Source organism: Pipistrellus hanaki (assembly GCF_964339955.1).
Source record: "Pipistrellus hanaki genome assembly, chromosome: 14".
Lineage (NCBI taxonomy): Eukaryota > Metazoa > Chordata > Mammalia > Chiroptera > Vespertilionidae > Pipistrellus > Pipistrellus hanaki.
Window position 1 is genome coordinate 51,512,503 of NC_140516.1, and position 14,710 is coordinate 51,527,212.

Genomic DNA, 14,710 nt, shown 5'->3' on the forward strand with positions numbered 1-14,710 from the left:
GGCAGTATCTCTAAGAAATCTTTGGATAAAACTCAAGATCCCTGAAATTTCCTTGTGTGTTTGGTTCCGGATGTTCGTGGCTTTAGTCATTAACATTTAGGCTTTTTCTCCCTTTAGAGTAAATTTTTGTGTTTAGTGCCTATAGTCATCCTTCCTACATTGATCATTTGAGCACATTTGTAAAAAAAATTAATTTTCTGCAGATGTGTGGCCTGTTTCTGAATGCTGGGGCAGAAATCTACCTGTCACTCCTCTGTCAATTCTAAACCCACTGTCCTGGCTACTACGGCTTGCTAACAACCCTTGAAATCAGGTAGTCCTCCAACTTTTCAAATTTGTTTTGGCTAGTCTAGTCTAGGTCTTATACGTATTTTGGGTTGAGGGCCTAATATTTTTCTAGCTGGTGAAGGTGACTTAATTAGACAACAGCCTACGTCTGAACTCTGCATTCTCCATGTGGACTCTCAACCACCACCACTCTCTGCGTGTGCATTGTCTTAGGTGACCCAGTTCCAAGAGATTGTTTGATGATGATGATGGTGATGGTGTTGATGATGATGGTGGTGATGGTGATAGTGATGATGGTGGTTATGGTGATATAGTAATGGTGATGATGGTGATGGTGATGATGGTTGTGCTGGTGATATGGTGATGTTGGTGATGGTGATGGTGACAATGGTGATGATGGTGATGTTGATGGTGGTGATGGTATTGATGGTGGTGATGGTGATGGTGGTATGATGATAGTAATGATGGTGACAATGGTGATGATGATATGGTGATGGTGATGATAATGATGGCATTGATGGTGATGATGGCATTGATGATTTTGTGGGTGTATCTGCAGACTCCTGGCCAGGAGAACATGGCTCTGTGAGGGCGTGGCATGTGCCACGGTTCCTCAAGGATGCCTGTGATTATAGAGCTCGTAGGGGCCCTCACAAGGCAGCAGAGACTCTCGCCGTCTGTGCCCTCCCCCGGTAATTAATACCGCTTACGTTTTTTGAAGAAATACAGTACAATCACCCCTTTGAACAGGGTTATAACAACACGATCTTTAGAAGTTAAAAAAAAACCCACAAAACAGCTGGTTCCACTCGGATTCGAAATACATTAAGCACACTTTGAAGTAAATATTCTGAGTTTCTGTTTTCATAAATCACAGCGATAACATGTAAATTTCCCCACTCAGCTATCTTGACACAAGCCCTTTCATGCTGCCCTCCTCCGAGCTGTGAACCCATTAGAGATTCTGGCACGTACATGGTAAGCATGCGTCTCTTTAAAAGTAGAGGCAGCGCGTGCTATCCAGCTACACTGGGCGACAGCAATCCCGTGGCCCTGCGCATGTGCAATGCCGAGTACGGCTCCAAAAAAATGCAGCCCCTTCCCACCCCCGTCTTTAAAAAAAAAAAAAAAAAAAGCAACATTAACTGTTCCACAAAAAGTTATTTGTTTCCCCTGCAAGCCTGGCGAGGGAGCTTCGGGGGATTAAGGATCCATTTCACCTATAGGTTACATGAGCTTTTGTTATTTGTTTTCATACAAAACAAACCGCAGAGCTCTTGCTAATGTACGGTTGTGCAGAGTTTGGTGGGAATATTTCAAAAGCAGTGCGCGTTTCCCCCTGATGATTTCCCCAGATCCTTGGGGACCCAGTCCAATAGGCATGTATTCCCGCAGGAAAGTAGGTTTCATTTATAAACTTTTTTTCCCTCCCTCCGCTGCATAACGAAAACAGTCTTGGCTTCGCATACTGTTCTGGTCATAATGCTGCGGCCAAATTCCGCAGAAACGATGAGGGGGGGACAGACGGAGCGCCGCTGGGCTCGGGGGACTCGTGGGGGAGCGGGGGGAGGGGACGGCGATTCCCTCACAGACTCCCCGCCCCGCGGTCTGTCCCACATCACACCAACATTTAAATCCACGAGTGTTTCAGATCGAGCACACAACACATAAAGACACATAGCAGGGCCTAATAGCTCTCCTCGGCTCCAGAGAGATGCGAATAGACACAAATGTAGATAAATGATCGAAAGACGAATCATCGGCCGCACAGCCCTTCTGGCTGCGCGTACTCCACACGCACCCCTCCTGCTCCAGGTGCGCGCGGCTCTAGGATGTAAGAGAGCAATTGCGATCCCCTCCCCACCCCCCTCTCCGCCACACAAGCACCTCGAGAAGCCCCCTTGTCGGATACGATGTAGGCTTCTCTGCTTCATTTAGCTCCCGCGCTCTTAGGGAAACACATGATGACTCTGTACAAGCCTTGATCGATTTCTTAAGAGGCCTTATCTGAGTGCCTTTATATTCTATTGATTTTCCTGAATTAAGTTTTACGGCCCTCAATTATTTTCCTGTATGGGTTGTCCGCCATCTACGCGCGGCGTGCCGCATAATTACAGCGGCGCGATTATGTCCCGGTTGATAATCCGGTGTTAATATACGGCGCGCTCCCCTTTCTATGGAGATTATCTCCCGTGTGCAGGCCGCTCCGGCGCGCCCCGGGCCAGGCAGATAAACCCGGGCCGCCCCGGCCCCGGCGCCCGCCGCGCAGGCCGCGCTCCCGCGCTCCGTGACATCTTGACAGGAAGGCGTTTATGGCAGAGCGTTGTGATCATCGGCTTCATTAGGAAAGCGTTTAACAATCATCGGAGATGATTTTTATAAACCTGCTGTTCTGCTGACTGGGGGATACCCACTATCACAGCACAATTAAGTTTCAAATGGGTTCTGAACACGGATGGCTAATATAATTCAGCCCTCGCGTTCGACGGCTGCATTATACAGTCATTTATCATCGGAGGGGGATTCTGACAGTGCTCGCGCGCAACGGGGCCTCGATTCCACCGTCTCCTCCCGCCCGGGCCCCCGGAAGCGGGCTCGGCTTCCTCCGGGTGATGCCTGCAGAAGAAGTTAAGACAAAACAAAAAAAAAACACATCGGCGGAGAGAAGCTTAATCAATGTATTAAGCGCGTGGGGCGCGGGGAGATATTTTTCTTACAGAGTACGTGTCTATCAAAGCTGCCATAAGTGACAATCCCAACGCCCGAAAATGCTTTATGGCAAATGGATGGCCGCTGTTGTTCTAGGCGCCCGGAACCCTTTATGAATATAAATGTGCGGGAAGAGGCGTCTCGGGGTCGGCGCGCCCTCCTCAAAGAATTTACATTCCGCGCGGCACCCGCCCAGCTGCCGGATTCCTTCCCGGCGTTCCGGAGCGGCCGCGGTCGTCCGGGGCGCTGAAGCCCGTGTGATTATTTTTTTACATAAGGGACGTCTCTTGATCTGCATTTATTAAGGAGCCGAGAGGTGCCCCAGCCTAACCCGACCTGACGTAAATGCCGCGATGTGTTCATTTCCTCCCGCTACAAATCCAATCCATTCATATTCAGGACCCTTTATCTAATAGCGCTGATTCGATTGTTTTGGCTACAGCTGCAGAGCAATATATCACCGGGAAAATAATAGGTATGTCTCTCCCCGGCGATGATGTGATTTGCTTTAGCGGCGCTCGCATGGAGATCGGCACCATTTATTAATAAAAGACTCTGTTAGACGAACTCACCTCCTGCTTGACAGTCCCGAGAACAAAAGAGCTAATTCCTCCTTTTGTTTGTTAGCGAACACTTGGGCGCTGTGATGGGGTTGCCGAGGGTCAGGGCGTGCAGGGGCCCCCCGAGCCCCTACCTGCTTAATGATTCGTTTTACGGCCTCGGATACATTCTCCAACGCGTGTCAGCACGGCCCGCGCTTCCTAATTTTTACCGAGAAAGACGCATGCGGAGGGCCAGCGGGCGGAGACTTGCCGGGCGTGCGAGGCCTCGCCAAGTCTCTGAGTTTGCAGTGTGCAGCTAAACGGGTGCAGGTTAGTGGCTGCGTGGCTGCGTGGCTGCATGGCTGTGTGGCTGTGTGGCTGCGTGGCTGCATGGTCCGTCTTGGGCAAACACCCGGGAAGCCTCGTGCAGAGGCGATAGAGCACTCTACTACCTTCCTTGGTGGTGGTGGTGGTGGTGGTGGTGGTGGTGGTGGGGGTGGTGGTGGTGGTGGGGGTGGTGGTAGTGGTGGGGGGGAGATAAGAGAGGGGTTAATTCTGTCCTGGGAGCAGGTGCCTCTTTGTAAAGAGGCTTTCTTCCTGACTCGGTGGGGAGTGGGGGAGCCACGTGGACGCCCAGGAGGGGTGTTTTAAGTGCTTTCAAGTGCATCCTGTCTCGTGGGCCACCGCCTGGCTGGCGGGGAGGGGCCTCCCGGTGGGGCACGCCCAGGCCAGCGTGGCCCTGGCTGCTCACTTCCTGAGCTGGTGGTACAATGACTTCATCCTCCTCTGCTGGTGACAGAGGAGATCTCTACGGATAGATCACTTCAAAAAATGTTTTATTGATTTTAGAGCGGAAGGGAGAGGGACACAGAGAGAGAAACATCCACGATGAGTGAGAATCATGGATCGGCTGCCTCCCACATGCCTCCCACCAGGGATCACGCCCGAAACACGGGGTTGTGCCCTGACCTGGAGTCAAACCGTGACCTCCTGGTTCACGCCTGCCGAGCTGACAGAGCAGTTCCAAGCTGGCTCTCAGCACTGGTGCCGGGCGGGTGTGACATGGGCCGTGTCTGAGCACAGAGCCCCCTCCTCTCATGGGGTCATCCCATCCGCTACCCGGCCAGGCCCTTCCTGTGGAGGGAAGTTTGAGGGAAGCTCAGTGAAACTCCACTAGGAAACGTTATTTCCTAACGTCCCAGACACAGAAATGGGGCTTTGGCTCACATCTGTGGCGGCGAATATTGTACTGCTAGATCAGCTCTTTTCAAAACTACATGGGTTGGAGGTCCTGTTTGAATGAATCTATGTGTGTGTGTGTGTGTGTGTGTGTGTGTGTGTGTATGTTCCCTTTTTGAAATATGTATTCCTGGTGATTGGTAAAAACTCGTATTTTAATTACTGGTGTCATAAAATGAGTATACATTGTTATAGCAATTAGTGTTTTATGCAAATCTGTCAAATCATAAATTATGGAGGCCGCGCCGTCATCTTGGGAAGAAGCACTTGATTTATACGCGTGGGTGTTGCGAGCCAGAGAGACTCCAACGAGGGCACCCTGATTTCCTCATTTAAAAATGAGTCGTGAAGGCTGCCGTTTCAGGAGGCGAACGGCACTCGTGTGTAAAGCACAGGACACCTTTCCACGGGAGATACACAGCGGAAGCGAAACACTCCATGCGCGTGAAAAGAATGTTTGAAAGAAATCAGAGCCCTCACCGGTGTGGCTCAGTGGATAGAGCGTCGGCCTGCGGACTGAAGGGTCCCAGGTTCGATTCCGGTGAAGGGCATGTACCTTGGTTGTGAGCACATCCCCAGTTGGGGTGTGCAGGAGGCAGCTGATGGATGTTTATAACTGTCTATCCCTCTCCCTTCCACTCTGTAAAAAGGCAATAATATGTATTTTTTTTAAAAGATAAGACCATATTTTAAAGAAAAAAAAAGAATTTAGAAAAGCAGGAAGATGCCAAATGAAGCCTGATGACTAAGGAAATATTCAGAGCAGCCAGGTCCGTGCTTTTCCATAGCTCAGTGCAGGAAAAGACACCGGGACGGTCGTGGGGACCTCTCCCAGCCACGAGGAGGCTCTGTCCCCTGGCCCTGCCTCGAATGAGCAGCATCTCAGGGAGTGGACGGCAGGAGGCCTCTGTCCGCCTCCTGCTGCTGGGCCTCGGATCCTCCCAATTCCTGTCTCAGAAACGGTGCCGCGGAGGAGATCCGTGGGGTTAATTTTTGCAGGTGGTTAGTTCCTTGAGACAAATCTACAAGTGCCACTGCTGGCCGAGGAGGACAGTGTCTCAGGTCCCAGTGTTCTTACCCCATCGCCCGTCATGTTCCAGCTGCGGACAAGCCCGGTAAGAGGTGAGGACAGGGCTCGGCCCGCCGCAGGCCTCTCCCTGGTGCTTGGCATTTCAGAGCCAGTGGATTATTAGATTGTTGATGTGTTCACCTATTCAAAAGTGCCTTCTTGCCCTAGCTGGTTAGGCTCAATGGATCAGAGAGCATCGGCCTGCGGGCTGAAGGTTTCAGGTTCGATTCCAGTCAAGGGCACATGCCCAGGTGGCAGGCTCTATCCCCAGTAGGGGGCGTGCAGCATGCAGCCAACCAATGATTCTCTCTCATCATTGATGTTTATTTCTCTTCTTCCCTCTCCCTTCCTCTCTGAAATCAATAAAAACATATTTAAAAAACAAAAGTGCATTCTTTGGTCAAATTACCTCTGGCTGCAGTGTTTACCTCAGTGCTGCTGGCATCTTAGTGGGATAATTGTGCTAATATTTTGTTTGGGTTTTTGGTTTGTTTGTTTTTGCATCTATATTTACAGGATTATAGTAGCTTGTCTTTCTTTTAATGTCCTTGTCAGGTTTCAGCATCCAGGCCAAAGGTCTCCTCAGGGGAGTTGGAAGGGTTTCGCCTTTTTTATAGTCTCTCTGCAAATGCTTCTTTGAGATAGTTGTTTCCGCCCAGAATATTGAGAAGGATTCATTAATGAAATTAATGGAGGTTTTTTGTTTGTTTGTTTGTTTTTATGGTGAGAGGTATAAATTACAAATCACATTTCTTTAATAAATGTGTGATTATTCACATTTGATTTCTCCTTTTATTAGTTTTCTAACTCGTGCTTTTGTAGGAATTTTTCTTTCATAATGTTAATTAATCTGCATAAAGTTATGTGTCATATCTTTTCATTCTCTTTTTAACATTGATGGCCTGTGTGGTAATGGCCTGTTTTTTAATTCTTAATTTTGATAATACCTGTCTTCTTTCTCAAAAAATCCTTCTAATGAGTTGCTATTTTTTAAAAATATTTTTAAAAGAACCACTTTTGACTTTGATTTTTCTCTCTTGTCCATTTGCTTTACACTTGAAACATTATATTTTTCTTAATTTTACTTGGATTTAATTTACTCCTCTTTTTCTAACTTCCTAAGATGAATAATTCAATCTTTGACTTTAAGCCTTTTTATTCAGTACTTACATAAGCATTTAAGGCTATTAATTTCCCTCTAAGCATGCCTTTAGTTGCACCTCATAAATTGTGTTGTATTGTGTATTTTTTTTTTATATTTTGTTACAAAGTATTTTACACTTTTCCTTATAATTTGTTCTTTAGCACACTGGTGATTTAGAAGTGTATTGCAGCATTTCTAAATATTTGTGGAATTTCTGGTTATATTTTCTGTCATTTATCTGTGGGGTATTTCTTCTGTAGTTGGAGGATATAAGCTGAATGATGCTAACCCTTTAAACTTGGTTGAGAATTGCTTTCTGGTCCAGGAGATGGCCAATCAGTGTGTAGCTTCTAAGGGTGTCATCTGGAATGTTAGCTGTGAAGGTGGGTCTTTGCTCTCCTGTCTTTGCCTCTGAGGTTTCTCTCGCGTCCTCTGAGCAAGCTTCATCCTTTCCCGTTATTTCTGGTGGTCCTCCCCAATTTGTCCTCCACGTTATTTATAGAATGTATGCGCTTCCCATGTGACTTCTACAGCTTCTAAAACGCATTTAAATGGGACGATTGAATTTTTAAAAAATACATCCTCTTATTCTCACATCTGGTCCTCTTCCCATTTTGAATGTGTCTCCCTTTCTTAGCCTGTTGTCTAATCTTGTATATTCCTGAAAAGAAGATGAATAATTTTACTCCAGTTTTCCTCCCCTTTTTTTAATATACTCTGTTCTGCACTCAATCAAAGAAACAGCAATCTCTTTGTGATTTATAAATATTAAAAAATAGAATATATGAAAGTGCTATAGATAGTCATGCGCCGCATAATTTTAAGGCGGTATTATTAGTCGTCACGGCGCTCTGCCCCGAATGCGGGTCCTGAGGATCTGGTGGAATCATGGGAAACGGAGCAAGGACGCGAGGGCTGCGATGATAGATTGCCGCCCTGTTCTCAGGGGCAACGGTGTCTTAGAATAGTCCGGGCTTTTAGACAGATTTGGGATGGGAACAGGGAGGACCTCCAACCCAGGCTCGCCCGTCTGGGCTGGCCAGCGGACTGCAGCTGAAGGGCGCGCTGGCCACACTGAGCGCGGCCGCGCTGGGCTCCCCGGGAGCGAGTCTCCCCTCTTCCTTTCGCTGCTGCCGCACGTTCCCGGGCAGGGCCTGATGTGGTTCCACTGTTTTCCTGAGTAACAAGCGCACAGGCATGGCGCATCAGGGATGCCCACAGGTCTATCTCCTTGCCACGCGGGGTGCTGACTGTGGGCCCCCCACTTACTCTGGTCCCACTAATGCCACCAGGAAGCCGGAGTCTTTGTGGCTGTCCTCCATTGTTGACTGGCCTGCTGCTGGGCAGCTGGCTGAGGCTCCGGGGTCAGGCCTGCTCCCCAGGTGGGAGGGTCCGGGGGCAGGAGAGGCGGAGGGGCTGTCCCAGCAATGACGGGCCTCTCTTCTCTGAAGACAAGATCACTCTCGGTGCCCCTTCGTGTCCCCAGAAGATTGGGCCGCATCCTGTGCTTAAAAAAAAAAAAAAATTAAAAAATTGCCCAGTGAAGTCAGGCGTTGTCACGGAGGGAGAGCGAGGGGGGAGGGCTCCTGGTGGGGACGCAGCTTGCCGAGGAGGCTTAGCCAGGCCTCTGTCCCAGCTGCCCACTGCAGCCGTGGCTGAGCACTGAACCTGGAGCTTTACTGCATGGCCAGTGGCCAGGGATGGCTGTGATCGATAAAGGGACACTGGGTGTGTGACGGCTCCTGTATGAATGTCCGTGATGCCCAGGGCCGGCCCTGGTCACTATTTATCCCGCCCACCCCCTGCATGCCTACCTCTCTCTCTCTTCACTGCCTTTTATTCAACCAACGCCAATGGAGATTTTAACCAATGATTCCCTTAAAATACTTCAGCGCTTTACAAGATAGCATCATCCCAATGTTTTTATTTATTTGTTAATTTATATTTGTTATTGATTTTAGAGAGAGGGGAAGGGAAAGGGAGAGAGACAGAAACATCGATGTGAGAGAAACATCCATCAGTTGCCTTCTGTTGCCCCTGCCTCCTCCACTGGGGCGGAGCCCGCAACCCGGGCACGTGCCCTGACCAGGAATCGAACCGGTGATCTCTTGGTTCATGGGTTGACCCTCTACCACGGAGCCACACTGGCCGGGCTCGATGTGATTTACTTTAATGGAGGATGAAGTTCTCCAGTTTCTCAATATTCAAAGGGGTCATTAGCTAGGGGGGCATCTCAGCTGGTGGAGAGGGGATTTTGGGGTTGCTACGCAATTCCAAGCGCAAGGCTGCCTCCTTCATCAGGTGCCTCCCCCGGACAGGACCGCCTGTGCTGAGTCCGTTCCTGGTGAAACACGGACTAGGGACCAAGGAAGTGGGCTGAGGTCCCGGTCGGGCACCTCCCCCAGGACCCCGAGCCTCCAGGGCGTTTGTAGCCGTGGGACAGTCATTTCTGACGGCATTTGTTTGTTTGTTCCTTGTTTTTTATTTTTTATTTTTACTTTACTGCCGTGGACTTTACATTTATTCAGGAATCATTTGTCTCACTGGGCACAGTCTTTCTCTAGAATTCGGACTGTGAGCAGCAGCTGGAACAAGGGAAATATTTCTCCGTCAAATAATTCAAAGATTTTTTTTTTTTTACCGTCATCATCTGCGAGCTGACTTATTTCCTAACCCCTGAGAACACCATCCAATGTTCCCTCTGTCCCCTGCATTCCAATCCCTGCGCCCTGATTGGAAACATGTAAAGTGGAGGAGACAATGGTTCCAGCGGCATGCGTTTGTTGTTCGTTCGCTATTGAACTATTATGTTAGTTACACATAGATGTATAATTCCATCTGCACACATCCTATGCAATCAGTTGTGTTCATCAGCTGGGCAATCATCCCATAATTATATCTTTTTTTTAATTTAGTTTTTATTTTTTTATTTTATTTTATTGATTTTGTACAGAGAGGAAGGGAGAGAGATAGAGAGTTAGAGACATCGATGCGAGATATGCCCACAACCAAGGTACATGCCCTTGACCAGAATCGAACCCGGGACCTTTCAGTCCCCAAGCTGACGCTCTATCCATTGAGCCAAACCTGTTTCGGCCCATAATTATATCTTTACTGAAAGAAGGCACAGACTGCAGGATCCACTTGGAGCGGAGCTCCCATTGCGCCTGTCTGTCACAGGCTGGCTTCAGGGGGGTGGTTCTAAGGAGCGAAGCGCTTCAGCTGCAAAGAATTTTCTGAGGGGCGGGTGGGGGGGCCGTGTGGGCGCCCCCGCCTTCGGGAGGACCACCTGCCCGTGTTTGTGCTTTCAGAACGGCGTGGGCGGTGCCTGCTGTTCCCCGTTACTGCTTTCATCCTCCCAGTGTCCCGTCCTTCCTCCCACATCACTGTCAGCTCCTGGACCACCTCCTCCGTGCCGCCGCGGTCCCCGCGGTCCAGATGGAACTGATCTCTCTCGGCTCTGCCTTTCTTGAGGTTTGGTGTCTCCGTCCTATGAGGTGGGGTTTTTTGATTTGTCATCATTACTACCATCTGCTGCCCCCGGTTGGGTGGTAAGATTCTTGGAGATGGGAACGAAGTCTCCTGTCCCATCTGTGTCCCTCCCAGCACCTGGCTCAGGGACTGCTCGGCGAGGGCACAGCGGAAGGGCCTCTAGGCGGCCCCTTGGTGCAGGCCCTGCCTCCGGGGTCCGTGGAGAATCTCAGAGGAGCGCCACCCGGGCCACTCCACGAAGCCACCCCACCTGCTCCCGCAGAGTTAGCCAGGAGCAGGGGACCACGGAGAAGCCAGGCTGAGGCGCACGGATCCTCCACCTGCACGTTGGAGGGTACGGCCAACACGGGGATGCTCGGGCAGGTCCATGCCGGGGTGCTCTGGCCGGCGGTTGCCATGGACATAATAATTTCTTTTCGACAAACAGAGTGACGTGTCTGGGATGGTTGAGCTCCTCGCCTGCGATCGCTCACTGAGACACAGCGCGGTGACCGCCGGGGCCCCGACGCTCATGACAGCGTCAGGAAGACAACCACTGGCGGTGGCGGCGGGCGAGGACAGCCGTGGCCTCGGTGATTATGGACCGACGCCCGGCACCCCGGAACGAGAAGGGGCTCCCAATTTGTGCTCCCTCCAGCCCCCGGCCGCGTTCTCGTCACTCAGGCCTGTCCCGGGAAGGACATCGCGTGTCACCGCCGTCACACGGAGGCGCTCATTAGTGCGGGATCGCCACCGGGCCCTCGGGGAGGGCCGTAGCCCGTCTGTCACGCTCTTCTCCTCCTTCTGGCGCCTTTGATCACGGCCCGTGTCACCGTCCCGGGAGGAGCGGACGTTCTGATAGTGCAGCCCGCGGCGTGTCTGGCCGGGCGAGGGCCGGGAGGCCCCCACGGCCGCTCCCGGGGCGGCGGGTGCCCTGTCCCGGCCGGGCCCGCCGGGATGAGTGGTGGGTCCGGAAATTGCAGTAATGACTCACTCACGCGGGGCAGTCCGTCGTGGCCCCGGCCCTCCGCGCTCCGGCCACGTTCTCTGGAACGTTAGAACTCCCGCCGAAGGGGCAGAATTATCTAAATTTCCGTTTGACACTTTCCTTTACAATTGTTTTGACATCTCCATTTATAAATTTCTTTTCTGGTTGAAGCTCGATCGGGAGAGCGAATTTCTAGATTGAGGGCTGGTGCGCGGCCTGAGGGCTGGTGCGCGGCCTGTTTAATTGGGGAGCGTCCGGTCCAGTTACCGTCGATCAGCGAGGACCGCCCGGGTGACACACCTATGGGATTCTGTGCTCCCCAAGACTTCTCCCTTCGCCTCCTGCTGGTTGCTTTTCGGAGCATTTTTATAAGAAATTACATTCCCTAGTTCAGCGGTCGGCAAACTCACTAGTCAACAGAGCCAAATATCAACAGGACAATGGCTGAAATCTCTTTTGAGAGCCGAAAACCGACTTCTGTGCATGGGCCACGAAGTTTCAACTGTGCTTCTACGTGCGTGCCCACCGACCGTGGTATTTTGTGGAAGAGCCACACTCAAGAGGCCAAAGAGCCGCATGTGGCTCTTGAGCCGCAGTTTGCCGACCACGGCCCTAGTTAATAAGATTGAGTATTCACCTTCCACAGGCAAGATGATCATGAGAGTGATCTCACCTAACTTCCCACAACCATGACTTGTTTTCTCGTTTGTTCCAGTGGGAACAGTTGCGACCTAGGGCCTGGGTCCAGTGCACGGGGCTGCATTGCTCCCTGGAGTCATGTGATGTCCATCAGGGCCCTGACCAAGTCATCTTCTGACGGAGGCTTGTCCCCTTGGGCCCGCATCTCCCCGTTCTGCACCCCCCGCCCCTGGCGAGCATCGGTTCCCCTCTCTCTCCGACTTGAACCTCCTTAGATTCTTGTGGGAGGACTGGACCGGGGTCCCCAATACTGTCATCTTGGCCACTTTGGAACCTTGTGGCAGGACAACCTGCCAGCTCTGGCCTTGCAGGCTCTCCGTTGCTCCTCACAGATATTTACTGAGCATGTAGTATGTGCCATCTGTCCAGTCCAAGGGCACCCATGCCTGCTCACAGTGGGGCCGGGCCCTGGGAGTTCTGGGTGCAGGGTGCATCTCTTTTGTCTGCGAAGCTCCCACACCAGCGGAGCCACGGTCCAGAGCCCGCTCTGCTGGGCCTTCTCCGTGAAGGGTTAAGTCTTGGCGGAGCGGGACGTGCTGGGAATCTCGGCGGGCGGATTCTTGAGCTGGAAGGGCACGTAGCCGAATTCTTGAATGCGGAGCAATAATGCTTCCAAACTGTACTTTGGACGAGACGCTCACTCTTTTGGCTCAGCAAACAAACCCGAAATTGTTTTTAGCTTTCTGCTCTGGCATTCACAAAGTTTTGCCTAAAACCCTTGGAGATTTGCTGCAAAAGATTTATTTATGTGCATTCTGGAGAGCGTGCCAGAATCCCGAGGCGGCGTGTTCTCCAAGATCCTTCCGAATGAAAGAGCGCGGTTCCTTCTGGGGGAGGAGGGGCGGCCGCAAGGGGACCGCGGGCCCAGGCCTCTCCGGAGCCGCGGGGCGATCCGCCGACAAAGCCACCGGCTCTGACGGAAGCCAGGCCCGGAGGGCCATCGGCGCAGCTGCCGCCCGTCGCGGGTTTCACACCGAGGCCTACCCGCTGGTTAAGATAACGCAACCCACCTGGCTGCCACGCACAAAACACTGACACCCCACAAACGCAAACGTCCTGTTCACGGAGGCACTTCCGGCATGCCGTAGCTCAATCCCACAGACGGGACCAGAAAGCAGAATGCGCGCGCAGAGACACGGAACACACACACAAACCAAAGGCAGAAAGTGCTTTCTCTCTAGGAGCGCCTCCGTCACACAGAGAACTGTATTTATGCGTATAAACATCACAGGGATGGAAACCCTGGGATACAGATCAGTGTGAATTCTCCAATCTGCCTTTGGATCTAGGGAAACAGTGCACACTTTGTCTTCCAAAGTGGAACCAAAAAGAAAAAGAAAAAGAAAAGCACGCTTGCTTAGTGTGGCTGTCATGCCGGCAGCAGCTCCCGGGAAGCCGTGAGCTTGCAGCCAAGTCCCCGCCCGGGGCCTCCCAGCCCTGGTTTGAAGGGTCCGACCCTGACCGTGGAGAGAAGCCCCTTTGGTGATAAAATCCGCCCCCGCCCGTCCCTCCGGTCCCCGCATTCATCCGATGGAGCCGCTCCCCCGGTCCCGCGCGTGGTGTGTTATTCCACGTGTCAGGAGCGTCTGCCGCTGAGGCGGGAATGGGGGGAGGAAAGACACACTTTGAAGTGCAGAGGAGCTGCCCGCTTGTTTCTGCTCTGCTTTGGGCCTCACCCCGTGGCCGGCAGCTTTGGCCCGAGGGCTGAGGGTCAGAGCCAAGACCAGAGGCGGTGCCCGGGCCCCGGGCGCTTCTCATGAGGGGCTGTGTGTAGCCAGAGACATTGTAGTCAAGAACTTTTTTTTTTTTTTTTTTTTTTAAATATATCTTATTGATTTTAGAGAGGAAGAGAGAGGGAAAGAGAGAAACATCAATGATGAGAGAGAACCATTGATTGGCTGCCTCCTGCACGCCCCCTACTGGGGATCAAGCCCAAAAGCCAGGCACATACACTTGGCCAGAATCGAACCTGGGACCCTTCAGTGGTCAATACTCTGTCCACTGAGCCACACCAGGCAGGGCAAGCAAAGGCCTTCCTGCACAGCGTGGCTCAGATAACAAGGTGGTGATCAGACCAGCCGCGGCAGCAGTAAAATGGCGCTGACTACGTACAGAGGAGCCAAAGAGTTGGGCACAAGGACAAATCTCTCTCTACAAGACCTTCCCCCTTGCTGCGCCCCCACCCCGCCCCCCATCATAAGGGCGTGGATGACCAAGGCTCCCCCCAGACTCTGAGTCGTGTGTCTCTCCGTCCGCAGTGAGAGCACACAGTCACTCCCTTTCCGGTGTTGTCTTCCTCCTGTCTGAGGGCCCCTCCGCATCCCACACCGCCCTTAAAGCAAAGCAAGACGCCTCCCTGGGCCCTCACCCTCCCTGGGCCCTCTCCCTCCCTGGGCCCTCACCCTCCCGTGGCCTCACCCTTCCTGGGCCCTCACCCTCCCTGGGCCCTCACCCTCCCGTGGCCCTCATCCTCCCTGGGCCCTCACCCTCCCTGGGCCCTCACCCTCCCGTGGCCCTCACCCTCCACAGCAGGTGCCCTGGGCCTGGCCCCTCGGCACCCA